The sequence below is a fragment of the Manacus vitellinus genome, unplaced genomic scaffold, assembly GCF_001715985.3.
Source record: "Manacus vitellinus isolate BGI_N305 unplaced genomic scaffold, ASM171598v3 scaffold_0_pilon, whole genome shotgun sequence".
Lineage (NCBI taxonomy): Eukaryota > Metazoa > Chordata > Aves > Passeriformes > Pipridae > Manacus > Manacus vitellinus.
In genome coordinates this window covers 58,734,679-58,749,190 of record NW_021938789.1, presented here as the reverse complement: position 1 = coordinate 58,749,190, position 14,512 = coordinate 58,734,679, and positions in this window count along the sequence as shown.

Genomic DNA, 14,512 nt, shown 5'->3' with positions numbered 1-14,512 from the left:
ATCTCCTACATAAGATGTTCAGAGCACCCAGCAAGATATCCCCAGTGTAACTATAGTAAAAATTTGACATGGAGAGTAACTGAAACTGAACTGAAATCTGTCAAAAATTCATGGAATTCATTAATTTATTTATTTATTTACTTTTTTTATTTTCATAATTATGAGTATTTAGATGTTTTTTCTAACTTTCTCCTTAGGTAATGGTTTTAAACTTATCTGTTGGGGTTTATTTTATTTTTGTTTTAACTCAATAAGCACTCCTGACAACTATTAACTCTGAAGAAGCCACTGAAACAAACAAATCAAAAAATAACTCCACAATTCATATATTTTTTTATTTAAGAAAAGCCTTTTAATAACCCTATTTTAGAGTTATTAGATTTTTTTTCTATTTTTATGTCATGGATCTTCGGATTCCATAAAAGCTCACTCTCAGATAGAAGATTATGAATTCAGCAGATATCTTCCTTTCTATTTCAAAATCTGAAATCTTGCCCTTTTTTTTACTTAAGACATGAAAACCCAAAAAAGATGGTTTGGTGTTGGATTAGAAGTGAGGGTGAAATCAGTTCCTCTTATTCCCACAAATCATCTTATTCTAACTTGATGGGAAAAGTAAGAAACATGAGGTCATGTAGTTAGACTTTAAAAAAAAAAAATGTTTAAGCCCCAGTGCATCTAATTAAAGTTCATTACAGGTGAAACTGTAGATGAGCACAAGAACTGACAAATAGCAACACACCAACCTCCAGAGTAGCACTTAGATGAAAATGTACAAAATAATGAGCATGTTTTTCAGTACCTCTTGCTGGATGCTCAAAGCCAAGCTAAAGTCAATGCACCTTACAATTAATCACCACAAGCCTGTATCAAGCACGCTGGTTTCTCTCCTGAAGGACAGTGCTGCTGCTCGTGAAGACTGGTAGCACGAAATGAGTGTTCTCAGAGAAGTGACCCTGAAAGTCTGGATGTCAGTACACACACGATTTCTCGAAATGCATTTTGAAAACCTATGAAAATTACCTCTACCTCCTCAGTCTCTGTGTACACAGACCTCAAGGCAGACTGCCTTCACATAATACCTTCCACCCTGCCCTCAACAAGGCTTAAATCTTCTGGGAGAAGAAGGTCCCCTGACCTCTAGTGAACTACTTTAGACATAGCCCAGCAGACTAGTGCCCCTCCTACAGATCGTATTTTATTGTCAACTTTTATTTGGTGAGTTCATTTTCGAGGTAGGTTTATTTGAAGGTCTTAGAAATTCTGACCACTGGGGATTTTGAGAACAGATTAATAGGTCTACTTCTGTTTCTCTGGACAAAAAGAGAACGTCTGGTTCACTAAGTATCAAAAAGTCAAATTCTGCTTTTGCTATACAATTTTAGGAGCAAGATCTTTAATTTCCCCTACCTCTCTTGGATATTCATTGGATATTCCTATTGACTTCTTAAGTGAATGTTGAATCCCTGGCTTAAAAATGTGTGTGATAGCCTGAAGGGCAAAGAATTTTAAAGAATAAACGTTTAAAGTTTCATTGTAGGTATAATAAAATCACAGATGTTACAGACATTAGACATGTGCTTGACAGATTTAACACATATGGTGAAAACAGCAGAAAAAAAAGTATCTGTGATATGGAAAATATTGCAGGCCACAAGCCAAAACTCATTTAAAGAGTTGGAATTTAGGCTTCTGCTACTTTATCTACTTTCATACTGCAAATAGTTATTTTTGTTTACTTTGATGCAGTCTCCAGTTTTCCATGCTGGCAATCAAAATGGCTTGGGACAGGGATAGCTCCATGAAGTGACATTAGCAAAACATAACCCTAACAAATATTTCAGACATGAAAAACCAGACACAGGTGCCTACCTGCATCTGACTATCATTTAATTCAAAAATTAACTCTGCCTTTCTACATACTTTGCAGTGAGTTGGTAATTTGGCTTAGTCGATTCCACTTTTGGGCAAAGACTTAAAAAAATTGATTGCAGCAACACCTTTTCTTGAAATAATTAGGATCTGATTTTGGATCTGCATAGTGGTTTTTCAACAACCTGCAGACACACAATTTTCTCTGTGCTTCATCTCTACAAAATCAGAACTTTGCAATGCCCAATAATTGGTATCAGCAGTATATCCACAATTAAGCACTCAGAAAAAAACAGGTGTTGGAGCAATTGTGGGAAAGACCACTTAAGGCCAAAGCTTATTGCTCTCCATTTCTGATTTAAATTCCCTGCGCTTAAATACATAAAAGAGGACCCACTGAAGCTATGACATACCTGACACATAGCTGAGAACTTGGAGACATTGAATAGCACTAAAAAGTACAGAAGCAGCAACACAAAGGTTAAGCTGTAGCTGTAGTTGCAAGCTTCAGTGTACTTCAAGGTGAGCACAATTTTTCCATGGTCAAACATATCAAGAGCTGCTCACTGGGAAAATAAATGAGGTAACATCTTGGTCTGAATTATAAGCAGAGCTAATGACAATCCCACAAAGGTCTCTTTCAGAGTTGTAATTAGCTCTGAACTCGACTGGAACCTTGTGACATCTCTCAGACAATGTTAAGAGATGCAACCTCTAAACAGACCTCAGACAGACGAAAAACAAGCAGTCCTATATTAATGGGTTCACAAATTAATTCCAAATTCCAGGAGCTTGCAGCATAGCAATTGAAATCACAGCCTGTTTGAAGATTCTGTTATTTAACATTGTATTTTTACAGACAGAAAGCATCAAGTACATTTAGGGTTTAGGACTTTTGTTAAATCCTGACAATGAGATATATTTTACCTTTTTTACTGGCTTCGAAGAAATTAAGCTAAACTGTATCACTCTAAAGAACATGACTTTTACCACACAGATTAAAAGAGTCTGAATGTTACCTTGCTCTTTTTATAGCCTGCTTTATAACTCCCCGAGTGATTTCATTACCACACACCACGGAGCTATCCCTGCACGCCTGAAATGCAGTTCGTTTTTCCAGTCTCTAGAGGTCTCTGCATATCACATTTTAGTTCCGTGACATCTCTGCAGGAAACGCGTTTTGAAGGTGAGACTGAAGAACTACGTGAGAAAAGTCTGCTGGAACCACGTCCCACTCTGACAGCGCTGTCGTGGGAATTTAGTTCTCCCAGTAATTTATAGAAGCAAAAGAGAGGGAGAGAGATTTATACTGTAGCATTAGCTAACACCAGCATTGACAAGCAGGAACATTTTACATTTTGTCCTTAGAATCCAGATAATCAAAGCTCTTAATATTCAGCTAGAAACAGTGGAATTTGGTGATGTATAAGGGTGGCTGCTAACTCCTGATGCCAGAAATATTACCTTTTATACCCTGACATCAGCCACAACTGGGTTGTTTGGTTTTATTCTCCCTTCATGCTTGAGGATTCTTTTCATTAAAAAAAATTAATTCTGATTTACATCATTATTATTATTTAGCTAACCATGGAAGAATTTATTTACTGTAGTTTGAATGTAGATTCAGTTTTTGGATAGGTCATAAAGGTCATATCTTCCACTGGTATGATTGCTCTCAGCTCTTGTCTAGGAACCTGCTTTCTAGGTGCTCAGTGCATCTTTCTTGATTGATTCTGTTCTGTAATTTATATCTATAATGTATTGAGCATATAAAAAATTTTATATATATATAAGGAAAAGATTCTTAAAATAGTAATAAAAACATTAAATCCAAGGAAACTCAAAGAAATCAACTACTTCTTTTATCTGTAAGGTGTCCCTGACCAAGTCAAAGCAGTTGGAACTAGATCTTAGATTACACTTAGGATCAAGTCTTGCCTATGGACTGTTTAAACCAAATAAATAAATAAATAAATAAATAAAGATTCAAGCAGCTACTCAAGGACATTTCTGATTCTCAAGACCTTTTTCAGGCATTGTACCCTTCAGTAACCACTCATATTATCACACAAGTAACTTGGCAGAACAGGTATATGTTAAGGCAGCCACATTCAGGCAGCAAAACCAGCTTTGTTGCAGACACAGCTTCTGCAAACATCAGAACAGAATCTGGCATTTGATTTCATTATTTTTCATGTACCACAACCATTAGAAAGATATGGAATAATTAGGTGAGCTTACTCTTATACTGTAGCTTAAATAATTTTAATAGACTTATAAATAATGTATTTATGTTAAAGTAGCAATAGTTCTTTGAGATGTCTTTTCAACTCTATATTGCTGCTTGGATCCTGGTTTTACTCCTTACTGAGCTACATGCAGAAGATGAAATTCTCCTGGTAAACTATGTGTGCCTGTTCTCTCAGATGCTCCTTTGATACCAGGAGGCAAGAGAAGTGCAATAATGGATTGTAGAAGAGAGAAAGGCACATCTTTTATGTGCCTTTATGACACGTAGCAATTCTTTACTCTGAGAATTAGTAATGTGCTTCCCCCTTCTTCTGAGTAATATAAGACAGGGCAGTTCTTGATTTGCTCTGTAAAAGCTATGACTGGGACCTATTTCCTGGTTATTTTACTGCTACTACTCCATCCCTCTTGTTGTCTTGGTGGCCTCCTCTAGACTCACTTCAACATGTACATGTCCTGCCTGTGCTGGGGACCCCAGAGTTGGATGCAGCACTGCAGGTGGGAGTCATGAGAGGAGAGTAGAGGGGCAGAACTACCTCCCTTGTCCTGCTGTCCACACTGCTTGTGATGCAACCCAGGACACATTTGTTTTCTGGGCTGAGTGCACATTGCAGCTCCTGTCCAGCCTCTCACCCACCAACACCCCCAGGTCCTGCTCTTGATCTGTTCATCCCCCAGCCTGGATTGACACTGGGGGTTGCCCTGACCCAGGTGCAGCACCTTGCACTTGGTCTTGTTAAACCTCATGAGATTCCCATGGGCCACTTCTCAAGCTTATCCAGGTCCCTCAGGATGGCATCAAATCCTTCAGGTGTGTCAAGGACCACACCACCTATATAAATACCTTGTTGCTTGAAGTGATCAGGAGAACTGATATGTTTAAAGAGATATTTTCCATCCCTGCACTGCTGGCACATTAGTTTCTTTGTGCAAGAATTGTCTGTTACTTTATGATTGTATTAATAGAGGGATTAATAGTATAAGCCTTTGGAAATCTACACAGTAGAAATAGTTCCTACAATTTCTGTTGTAGGAATCCTTCAGTTATAACAGAAGTGTTCAGCCTTCATTAGTTATTTGTTAATGTGGGGATTTTGGGCAGTGTGCTTGTTATTCCTTATATTCAGAAATGTTTTGTAAATTATACTGAATTTACAATATAATTGAAAGTATAAAAAAAGAGGTAAATTTGAACACGTGGTACACAGTTCATCAACAGTATTTGGATTATGAGCTTAATTATTTGGCTGAGGAAGTAATTAAAGAGGACCAAGGCTATCAATCTTACATTCTGTCCATTTTCAGAAGAAAAAGATATTTCCTGTAGAGATTCTCTGAATAGTTAACTATCTTTTTTCCCTTAACTATACCAATGTAAATCCCACATATTCCTTTCCTCAGTAAACGTGTAATACAAATAATATTAGAAGTCAATATTTTCTTTGGTAATGACAGTGGGTTTCCTACCTGGTTGGAGAATGTGAAATTTTCTGTGGTTCTCCTAGTACAGAAGGAAAAGTAGATCCAACCATCAAAGACAAGTAGAAAAAGAGTGCTACAACCTACTAAAGAACTTAGGGAAGATGTAGCCTGGAAGGTAAAAATTAAAGCTCCTATGACTCAGGCTGAACTGAAGACCTGGACACCTGAAGAGTAGATGTGAGCCTTAAAATGTACGAAGTTAATAAATTAACATATTTGTGCAATGGAAAACCAACAAAACCCTAAGCCAACCAGTAGCCAAGTCCCTGTTCCAGAGAAGGGACATGGAACAAGCAGCAAGAATCACTTTAGTCAGTCCATTCATTTGTATGAGTTAGCAATGTAATAGCTTACATCCTTTGGTGGGTAATAGAAAAAGTTTTTTAAAAAAAGAAAATGCTAAAAATGCACTATGCATGAAAAGTCTAACTTCTAAAAGAGATAGTGCAAGTTAGGGGACTTGACATTACACTTAATTACTTAGAACTCAAATAAATATTAAAATCTATTATAAAGTCTATTCTTATAAGTCACACACAAAAAAAAAAGTCTGTTGATAGCTATGCTTCAGAGGAGGGTTAAATAAAGGAGAGTAATAATTCCCCAGGTACAGAGGATAAAAGTTTGGAAGAAAGAGCTGAGAGGCAGAAGATAGGACTACAACCCTTAAAAAATCAACATACACAAAGTAATCAGTGCTTGATAAACTATGTCCAAGAAGCGTCATCTGTGAGTCTCTGAGAAGTACCATGGTCCATTAACTCAGTGAAATATTATCACTCATGTGACTGTAAGAAAATCACATTTAAAGGGAAAAAAATTAGTAGTAAGGGTCTTTGGGTTAAGAATTTGATTATATGACTGTTTATACCTACTGACAACTAGAAATCAGATATAAATTCAGCAGTCTTTTGTTCCATAGACTTCATATAAACTAAGAACTGCACATCTTATTTTCTCACCAGGAATTTCTGTCACAATCCTATTCAGGAATTGGTAATTTACTTAGAATATGTTTAGTTTTGAAGGAGAATAAGGCTTTGTAAGTAGTGCAAGACTCTCCTGAAGAGAGACAAAACCATATTTATATAAAATGATTTTTTATTTGTCTGAGTTCCTACGGTTTTTCCTATTTTACCTGGGGTTTTTTCCTAGCATCAGTCACATTCAGTGTTGTAAAATGCTGTCCCCTATTATCAGCAAAGAGATGGCTCTTCAAAAATAATAAATACCTTTTAGTTCTCACATTTTACAGTGGCATTAAGTTGTTTGATTTTCTCTGTTTTTGACTAGAGGCTAAATTTAGAGATGAGCAAAATCCTCTATCTTGTGCAGTGAGAATGGCATTGCAAAATTTGTCTCAAAAGTAGATAAGAACATATAAGTTTGTTTGTACAAACAATAGTGTTTTTCTCTCATAGGCAGCAATCAACTGTCCTGTTTTAAACAATTTAAAAAATCATTAAAAATTATCTTTTTAATACTGATCTACTGTATAACAGACTCAATCTCAAACTTCATCATCTAAATAGTCTCTAAATTTTTCACCTCTAATGGTGGAAAAATGCAGTTCATCAGTAGACAAATACATCTCAACAATGTATTTATCTTCACACTCAAATAGCTTTAATTCACAAGAGAAAGAGATTCCCCTGTTCAAGACTTTTTTTTTACTGTTCAAGTCATAAATCCCACTGACAAAGCATTTCCTAGAGTTGTTGATACTTTAGGATGGCTGTTCCCAGCTATCACAGGTTTTCCTCTGGCACGGCCCCAGCAATAGTAACCTCCTACCATTGGAGGGAGCCACAAGCACTTGTTCAGAAATTCTTTTTCATAAGTCTCTGGTTTGAAGAAGTCAACTTTTTCAGCTCTGCACTGGTTGAATTGTATACTGAAATGCTGCAGCATGCTCCACTTTCTTAATAAAGAAGAATTCTAAAATATAATGGCCTATTCCTTATGATGCAGTCTAGCTACCCTTATTTTGAGGTAATAAAGAACAACCTTTAAACTCAGAACAAGTTATATTTGGTGCTTCTTTTAATATTTTTATAATGAGCAATAAGTTTATTTTATAGAGCTGCCACATATGCTTTTTATTTTTTCTAAAGACAGACATAAAAAGTATGTGTTAAATGCTAATTAAATATTTTTTAAAATTTTGAATGAAAACCACATTCTTCCTCACCATCTTATTTAACTCTACAGTTAGAGAGTGAAAATAGGAAGAAAGTCATATAGAAAAATGTTGTATTTTATTAGGATTTTTTTAAATGTAATTTTACTTGTGCACCAAGATGGTGTATGAAGATTTTACCTTTTGCATGGTTATCCAGTGATATGGGAGCACAATATAACAGCATTGGCTACACTGTCAAATAAAATACTAGGTTCTGAACTGCTGCAAATAAAATCAGTTGAGGATCCACAATTCCCATATCCAACATTTAGAAATGTTTTCCTAATTTTTGTCTTACACTATAATTTCACTTACATCTAACCAACACATAGGTAAAGAAGTCCAGGAAAAACAGAAAATGACTTTACATAGGAACTCACCAAGGTTGTGCTCTAAATAAAATGAAGTTCTTGATTTAAATACTTGTCGTAGAGAGAAAGAAAAAATAAACCAGTTTGTATTCCAGCTTGCAAATATTTATCCTCTATAACTCAAAATAATTGGGTATAAAAACAAAAACAGCTACGAAAGATAAAGTTCTTTCCAGTTATAGAAGGCTAGACTATAACCTGGCCTATGCTTCCATATAAAGAAATTAAGAAGACTAAAGCCTCTGTAAGGTTTCAGGGCACAAAAGTGTGGGAAATTGGCATCAGGTGCTACCTTCCCTTATTGCTGCCCAAGGAAACTTTGGATGATAAGTCCATGATGACATTGCTGCATCACAATGTCAGCGCAATCTGAACTACCTTAATTTATAGGTAGAATTTATTTCTTCTGGTTGCCAATGTTAGTGATCTTGGAATTATCCAGGTGGTCTGTAGAAGAGAGTTTCACTGCAATCAGGTGACAACTATTCTTTTGTAGTACTCCAGGTTTAATGGCATAAAATGGATGTGTACATGTCTTCTATATTTTAAGAGAACAGAAAGTTAAAATGGTTGTCACTGTGTCTGACTGACAACCAATAGCAAGAATGAAAATTCAAATTTAGTTGAGTGATTTGCCATAGACCAGTATTATCATCTGGCACCAAATTTTTCTGCAACAAAGTTCCTTTATTCTGTACCAGAACAACAGTGCAGCACAGCACTAATAAATTATAATGATTATTTATCCCACATGTAGGGATACACATTTTCTGTTTGGTGAGATAACTAGTAAAGCTGTGTTGGAAGAAAACAATCACTACATATTCATCTCATTTTTGAAAAGCTTATGGCAAGATTTATAATCTCTCTCCAAAAGGAATTACATTAACAATCTAATGCCTGAACTCATTTGGACTGTGATTTTTTTGTTTCACTTCACAAATAGTATCACCATGTTTCCTTTTTTTTCAATATATGTAACAAGAAATTCATTAGAAGAAGACATAACTAAGAAAGACTGAAAGAGGTGTAGATCAAGAGTTTGGAAAACAAACAAAAAAACTACATAAATCTGATGAAGAAGGTTCTGTATACATGTTTGACCTTGCATAAATTTCCCAAGAAGCAATTGAGGTAAGCTTGATTTATTAAGTGTTGAATGGTTTTCAAAGATATAACCTCACTTCAAACATAGCCAGGTATATTTTTGAGTGATCTTTTAAATGTCTTTGAAAGGATGCAGCTTATAAACATGGACTACTCTGTAAACGTTTAAGGATGACCATCATTTCAGGTGTAGAATGATGACTAAAAGCTGTCTTGAAAGCAGTGAGTGCTTTGCACTCAGTTCTTCATGTCATACATCGATAAAGATGGTGAGGGGCCTTGAGGGGAAGCCCTATGAGGAGCAGCTGAGGGCACTTGGTTTGTTCAGCTGAAGAAGAGGAGACTGAGGGGAGACCTCACTGCACTTACAACTTCTTTGTGAGGGGAAGAGGATGGGCAGGCACTGATCTCTTCTCTGTGGTGACCAGTGACAGACGGTCCTGTGCAGGGCCAGGAGTTGGCCTTGATGATCATTGTGAGTCCCTCCCAACTCAACATATTCTGTGATTTTCAGAAAAAATTTTACTTCTATTTTTCCACATTTTTCCCAGAAAACCCCCAAACAAACGTATAATGAGAAGATAAACAAATAAAGTATTACTCCAAAAATAAACCAACATATTTCTGATAAACACTGGGTTTTATTCACCAGTTCATAAAGAATATAAGGCATGGTCTTTTTAAACTCTGTTGTTTGTTTTCTTTCTCTGATAAGATAACGCTTCCGTGAATTTAGAGATGGAGGAAAGAATATTTGATAACTTCTTATTAGATCTAGAAAAACCTGTGGCTTTCAAAATTTGATTGCTTTATTAGCAAAAACTACTTAGACTGACAAAATAGCTTTCAAAAAATCACCAATGAAGTAATTTTCATGAAAACCCATCATGACTAACATATTGAGGAGGCAGGTGAGGCCTTCTGAGAGGACCATCAGGTTGTCACCCATAAGGTAAATCCTTTCTAAAGAGCTTGTTATTCTGGAGACTCAGTGTGGTGGCATGTAGTGCTACCACTCATCACACACCAGACTGCACTGTCAGCCTTCTTCCCTGTGCCACAGGAGAAGGCACAGCTATCAACCATCTCAGTTATCAGGTTCAAAAGCAACTCTCAGATCTGTTTATAACAACTTTTCCCATTGCAGACAGCTCCTGTAACTCCTATACTGTCTCTAAAAGTATGGGATATTTGAAGACATTTTAACAGTATTAATGAAATCTTAATGTCTGCTATTTTTTTAAAAATCAATACAACTATCAAGGAAGGCAATGTTAGCAAGCCAAAGACCAATTGCTATAATCTATTCCTTCAATATTACATGACAACACACTGTGGTTATATGAAGGCATACAAGCTTTGGGCAAATGATTTCTTTAATAATTTAAAGATTTTTCAAACAACTATATCAAAGTGGTACATCTGAGTCTATAAATTTTAAAAAGTAAGATAATGAAAACATACTTAACTTATAATATTGTTTCTCAGACTGAATCTCTTTTGAACAAACCCATTCAAAGAAAGGAAAAAAAGAAATTTAATCAGGGGTAGTTCTTTGTCATATTATTACTTTCCCACAAGACTTATTTAATTTTAATTATGTTATAATTTGCTTAATAACAAGAACAGGGTTTTAATGAAAATCTTGTCAGAAGAAATGCTTTAAGGGGGATCTTTGATTTCTTTTTAATACCAAATATAGATATAGCATATAATGCAGTTGTACTTTGTAGCCCTTAGCAAAAGAATCTGTTGCTACACTGCTAATTTTCTTTCCATAAAATAATTTTGCACTTGAAAGATTCATGCTGCTGTGCTTGTAAGAATTCTCTTATGTAGCTAAAGAAAAATGTTATTGCCTTACTAAGTATGTCCAGGAAGCTCCAAATGCCTTTCAGTTGTCACTTCTCACGGTGTTTGATACCTTCTCCCCCCTTTCCCACACACATGTCACAGTTATTTTCCGTGGAGTGTAAAAATCTCTGTTGCAACATAAGCATTAGCAGAAAAACCCTTAGAAAGACTCCATTTGAAGGCATTATAGTATTAAGTGGCTTAGGTGTTTGGATTCTATGGTAATGGAACAGGCTTAGAACATGAACAGAGAAGGGGAAAATACTTAATGCATCTTATGTACCAGGGGAGAGGGGATACACTGAGGGGGAGGCTGAGAATTTACCCCAGTTGCAATTATAAAAGCTACACAGGAAGAATCCTTCCACAGCACAACACTGCTGGAAAATCAAGCAGCCGGTTGAAGAAGTCAGGGTTTGGTGGAACACAAAGGGACACAGAAAATCAGTGTCACTTTCCATCACACTCGTACAACGCTGGACATAAGCAGAGATGGGCTGCAGGGAGTGACATTGGATGATGGAAAGTTAAGTGTCACAGCTTGTGCAAGTGGCTTCTCACAACCAGCTAAACAAACTTGGATGAACGATGACACTCTCTACTACCTTACAAGTTTGGGGTGTTCAGCTTAGATGTGCAAAAGTGGCCATGAAGACAGAGCACTTGTAGCTGAGCAAAGAGAAAATACACAAGTATTGAACAGCATTGGTGGTGGAGTTGAGAAGTCAATTTGCACATGTGTTTAGGAAACCTGACCAGTGCTGACAGTTATATCAGGGTTGATATAAAAATGAGATAAACCTCAGGCACAAACATGCACAAGAAAACATGAGCTGAAACCTTTAAAATTTTATAAAAGCCCACTATAGATGAGCTCTTCCCTTCTGCCCCTTTCTGTTTTCTGCATTCTCAATTCAGTAATGCCCCATATGTTTGAAAAAGTAGAAAATCTCAAAAAAGCTCCCAACCTAAACAAACAAAACCCCTCCAAAACAAAAATAAACAAGTAAGATAAATAACATACAAAACTTTTTTTTTTTCTGTGGTTCTATGTTTTTTTATTCCTTCTTTTTACACTGTTAAAACAAACAGAAATCTAATCAAAAGAACAAATACTTGTATCTAGTGATTCCAGCAGGAAAGTCAAAGTCTAAGAAATTTAGAAATGGATTTCTTCTAATACAGATCCTTACTTCTAAATAAGTGTAAATGGAAGATAACAACATTATGGCAAGAAATTTGTAGACTAAAGGCTTTCGGTGAAAACACTTGTTCTCCCTGACAAAGAATTCTCTAACAGAAATGGTAATTCCAAAGTCTGCATTACCACAACATTGTTACACACCCCTTAAAGTCATAAGGTAGATGCATTTGTATGAATGAAAGTAGAGATTCTACCTTGCTTTCTTTCTCTCTGTCTCTCTGTCTATCTGTCTCTCTCTCTCTCTCTCTTTCTCTCTCTCTAATTCTTTTCAATTTCCATTCCTTGGATGTCCCCTCCATTCCATTTTGATTCCCACCCTCGGGCCACTAATGTATTTTGCACAGACCTTGGTGATACCCCAGCCTGGACTCAATGACAGTTTAATAATTAATAACTGAGCTATTCTTTTAAGTCACTTTAACTGAATGAGACAAGATAAATCATCTGCCTGAAGGAGAACATGGTGCTTTAAAATTTGTAAGTCTGAAATACAGATAGAACAGATTTTACATGTGAAAAAAGCATGTTTTTCAACATTCTATAGGTTTCTCTATTACTTGATAGAAAAAATCAGCAACTGCTTACTTGTCAACAGTCTTGCTGTTGACAAGTAAATCTTACCTGTCATAATATGACAGACACCTTTCAAAAGCCAGAGGCTTCAGAAAATTTGCTATTCAGTGAGGTTGAACAGTGAGTACAGACCACCCCAGCTAGCATTAATATGGCAATCAACACCCAGGCTCCTTTCCTGCAAATGTGTACTTTGACAAGGAGTGTGGTATCTGAGATCTAAAATATTGTAGTGTTGTCTTCACATTATTATTTACTTAATATTTCATTGGCTAGAAATTGTGGTACATTTATACTAAACACCTTTACCTACATGCAATAGGAATCCAGGTAGGTATCTATAATGTCTCAAGAGGTGATGTTGTCAACCACAGTTGCACTGAAATCATCTATGTATTCTTCTCTTTCCCAGTCTCAATTGTGATGCCAAGAAGCTGCATAGAGAAAATTCCTGCATACTTCAAGTAGTATTTCAGATATTTAAGCTCTTGCTTTATTTTGAAAGCAACACACGTGGACATTTAAAATACAGATACAGGAAAAAAATAGAGTATAAATGAATTTTTATAGAAAAATCTATAGAACTCTTGTGCTAAATAGTTCCATTATATTCGTGAAAGATTTATATAGATTTTCTCTGCTTGTCTTGATTCCTTGATGGAAAATCCCTGCCAGTAGGTACTAAATGCCACACAGTATCTGATTTGAAATGTCATCAGTAAGCACAGTACAGTCAGTGCTGAATTATTGCAACATTACTATCAAGATATGAGATGATACTATCATTCACTGTGCATGCACTCAAATTGTTCAGGCCAGTTGAATGTCATATTTCCCATTTGCAATATGCCCCTTGTCATTGTACTACTTCCAGTATTTATTTGTCCTATCTCTACATATCCTGGCTCATTACATTAAAAATCACAATTTCTGTGTATCTGTCCCCTAAGTCTTTCTCTGACATCCTGAAACAGCCTACCAAAAAGAAAATCAGATTTCTTTCCTGAATAAATAATTCATGTATGCATTCTGCAGATTTGGTATCCAAGTAGGTAAAATAAATGCACACTACTGTGAAAGATGTGTCTGGCATGAGGACAAAATCTCAATAGTATTAAGTAAAATATAATTTACAGTGTTTGTAAACTTTATGTTTTTAAAAAAGTATCAGAACTCTACATTCTTCAATTCTGTAGCCTCTCATAATCGTGCACCAACATAAGCCTAATTTGTGGTATACTTAGAGCTTTCCAGGAATTTCCTGTAGCTTACATAGTTACACTGTAAATATTATTGCATAATCCCTAAGAAAATTTTAGATGTTTATAAAGATATTATAACAATAAGAGCATTTTGTAATGCTACTTAAGGCTTTGCAGAATGGCAAAATCAAATATATTTAAACTTCTAAAATCCCAAGAATTATAAAGTGAAAATGTCTCAAACTAAGTAGTAAAGAATCAAGCTTATATCAAACTAATCTCCTGACAGCTCATCTTTCTGCACATGCTTTGGCATTGCTGTTCTATTCCACTGATTGGTTTGCTCTACATCTCAATTACCGCTAGTCCATTGTTCCCAAAGTTCAGTCTTTCTACTTCTTCAATAGCAATTTCA